Source organism: Plecotus auritus, assembly GCF_963455305.1.
Source record: "Plecotus auritus genome assembly, chromosome: 6".
Lineage (NCBI taxonomy): Eukaryota > Metazoa > Chordata > Mammalia > Chiroptera > Vespertilionidae > Plecotus > Plecotus auritus.
In genome coordinates this window covers 25505667-25509244 of record NC_137773.1, presented here as the reverse complement: position 1 = coordinate 25509244, position 3578 = coordinate 25505667, and the positions used below count along the sequence as shown (strand labels likewise).

At 43.0% G+C, this 3578-nt stretch overlaps 1 pseudogene across 1 annotated transcript; it reads right to left on the bottom strand.

Moving 5' to 3' along the window:
• Nucleotides 1–264: 264 nt before the first annotated feature.
• On the bottom strand, nucleotides 265–1654 carry LOC308250675 (eukaryotic peptide chain release factor subunit 1-like; annotated as a pseudogene). Its single transcript has 2 exons — nucleotides 1564–1654; nucleotides 265–1470 (listed from the first exon to the last, which is right to left on the bottom strand). The product of its transcript is annotated as a eukaryotic peptide chain release factor subunit 1-like (transcript).
• Nucleotides 1655–3578: the final 1924 nt, after the last annotated feature.

The following is a 3578-nucleotide window of genomic DNA, read 5'->3' as shown; positions in this document are numbered from 1 at the left end:
CTTGTTTAAATTAGTCCAAAGTGGCATTTAGGAACTTAGTTGTAGGCTGCTGCTGCGATGACACCATGACAAACCAAAGTGTAGGGTTGGGTCTGGTTTTGTTTCCGTTTTCTTTCAGTATCCAGTGCTCATGGATTAAGTTCTGGAAATGTTCCAATTGTAAGGCAGGGATCTGCTTGGATTCCACCACGGGTATGCTCCTTGGGTTGGATGCTGGAGGGTGAGGCACATTTTGCCGGAACCATGTCGACCTCCTAGTGGTCATTAAGGTAAAAAGTTGTGGTCTTTTCCTTGGTATTCCATTCCCTGGAGATCTACTCAGTACCGCCAGATACCTCCAATTCCTTTCACACATTGGGATCCTTCTTGTGACTTAACTGTGACAACTTCCAATGTAGCTCCAAATTTTTTATGGTTATTAGCAAACCACTCCAGCAAGGGCATGCTCTCAATTAGTTCATGTTCTTGTTCTGTCTCTTTGTCTGGGAAATGAGATTTACCCTTCGCTTGTTCTGGAGTTATATAGAGAATTTTCTCCTCTTCTGTGCCTTGGCAATGAAGGATGTATCTCATATCCAGATTTTCATAGACTATTAGAATTTCTACAGCCTTTAGTGTATCTTCAACTCCAAAACAGTACTTGCCCGTGTCCTGGCTGATTTCATCAAAGTATCATCCTATGAATTTCTTCTCTTGAATGAATTTTATGTTGGAGAGGACTTCAGTAGATAGTAGTTTGGTTGAATCCATTTTCACCACCATAGGATATATCAACTAATTTTAAAACTTTTGATTGCAAACTCTGATCAAACATATCAGATTGACTTAGTTCAGTTTTAAAGTCAGCAGATCCAGCTAAAATGAGACCAGCCACATTCACTTTGTCTCCAGAAATAAACAGCTGCTCAGCAGTCTCAGCTACTTTCCGAACGTAGTTATGTCGCTTTTCCATTCCTAAATGGGCAAAACGCAAGGCTGACTGACCTCCTCTACCATGTTTCTTTGGGAGATCCACAGTGGATTTGTGCAGGACTTCTCTCGTGTTTCCTTGGAGTGTGCCAAAAAGTGCACCATTACCATCCATTACAATGAAGCCAAATTGGCTGTCATCTGAAAGTAGTGCTGTAAGAGCCTCTGTATGGAATTGGTTGTTACACAGATACAATGATGTATTATTAATTGGTTTGAAAGGTTCAAAGTCAATGTTGACTTTCTTTTCCTTTCCTTCTTCTGTTACAATTGTACCACAGTACACAACCAGGCCATTTGGAGGTACTTGGTTATAAAGTTTGAGTCTTTGTTGTAGAGATGTAATCTCTCCCAGGACTGAAAGGCGGTTTACTCGTGACTTAATGTTAGACGCAGTTCCAAACTCATCTGCTAACATTTTTGCCACACATGAAATCTTGTCTTTGGGAGGAATGATCAATGATACCATGCTTGTGCCATTGCTTGGTTGCAAGCTCCTCCCTGGTCTGGGCCCTGGTCGGGGCTTGTGCAGGAGTCAACCAATCGATGTGTTTCTCTCACATCGATGTTTCTCTCTGTCTCTCCCTCTTCCACTGTCCCTGGGGGCTGCCTCCAAGCTCTTAATCAGCTTCTTGATCTTCCAGATCTCCACATTCCTATCCACAGCATTGGGGTCGTCTGCCATCTTCTCACCTTCTCCTCCTTCAAGAGAGAATTATTGATCGGCTGCTTCTTGCATACCTCACACTGGGGATTGAGCTTATAACCTGGGCATGTACCTTGACCTGGAATAGAACCATGACCTCTTGGTTCATAGGTTGACACTCAATCACTGAGCCAGAGCAGCTGGGAAAAGAGGTTGCTTTTTAAAGGTGATAATAGTATCTGTCCTAAAGTAAAAATGCCTAAGCAGAAGTTGGTGCAGATCAGTTAAATAAGAGTATTCTAGAAATTGTCATTTGAATACCTTCATAAGCAAATTAGAAAATGTGTGCTGTGATGTGGTACAAAACACATAACTAGTTTGGTAATCAGCAACCTATCTCACCTTTTTTAGTGTTTTTGTTTATTAAGTGTTTGTGATTCTCCTTCAGATTAATTGCATTCTGCTCTGTGAGAGTTCATGTGTTTTTACAGATCACATAGCACATAAGCATGTGTTTCGGGTTAGAAGTGTGTGCAGAGGGACATAGAAACGTGACCAGTGTGGGTAGAAAGACATAAGTATGAGGTTGCCACACGCCAGAGTGGCTCATTGAATTCACTTGGTCTCTGTACAGAAAGCAGCGCCAGTTACATGGCCTGACAGGCTGTGTGTTGTTTAATAAAACATGGAAGTGACCCAGAAAGCTTTGGCTGCATGTTGGGTTTGATTTTGTTGGTGCAGCTAATGGCATGGACGCCTTGCTCAGCCCCTGCCTATTTCGCCCCCTTTTGAGAGCTTGATTTTAGGTAGTAGGTTCTCCTCCCTTTGTGGTATTTCTATTTTAATTTCACACTATAACAACTGGTCCAGGGATCACTGATGCAAAAGGAGTATTGCAGGGGCGGTGGACCGCAGGTAGGATGGAGATACTAAAGGAATCTATTGTTCTTGTGTTGTCTCATATCTATTTCCTCTTCCATCTCTTATGAGTCCTTGGCTGAAGCCATCCCAGGTGAGCAGGCATAGAGGAAAACCTACAGAGGCACTGAAGAGAGCTGGATGGTGGAGTGCGAGTGGATTCATGCCAGTGAGAGGCTCCTGCTTCAAAGATAAGATGGTCCTTCTGGCCCATAGGGGAACATGCCTTTGGTCTGCTGCAGACTATGGTAAGTAATGCATATCTCATGAGTGCATTGTACTAGCTACTGAAAATAGCCCCTTCCCACCCGATTATTTTCTCATAAGTAAAGCAATATTTCAACAACATGTGCCAACGGTCCATCAGTTGGCACTCACTCACTCCAGACTCCTGCAGAGATTAGACAGGATGCCGGTTTATGCGCCAGCATTATAACTCCCTCTTCTCTCCATGCGAGGAAGCATTAGAGTGAGGGAGAGTGACTTCATTATAGGGGATAACCTCAAGTCCACCCTAACTTATGACAACGGATCTTACATAAATGTTGACACTCTTTAAATCTAGGACATGATGTGAGACATGTCACAGGGTGTTGAGAATCCCTGCCTTTGAATAGTAGCTCCAAAATCTAACTGAACACCAAGAGGTTCCTAGGAAACTTTAAAAAATACTGGTTACTGCCCTGGCCTGTGTGGCTCTGTTGGTTGGGCGTTGTCCCATGCACCAAAAGGTTGCTGGTTCCATTCCTGGCCAGGGCACATGCCTGGGTTTCAGGCTCTATTTCTAGTGTGTGTGGGGGCATCCGGGAGGCAGCCAACCAATGTTTCCCTCTCACATTGATGTTTCTCTCTCTCCCGCTTCCTCTCTCCCTAAAAATCAATTTTTTTAAAAATACAGGTTACTAAGTCTCAGCTATGAAGATTCTAATTCAGTAGTCCTATAGAGGGGATCAAGTATACACACAGACACATGCACATACGTACGCACACAGTATATGAACATTATTATATAAATAATTTTTTAAAAATTTCCCCAGGTGGTTCT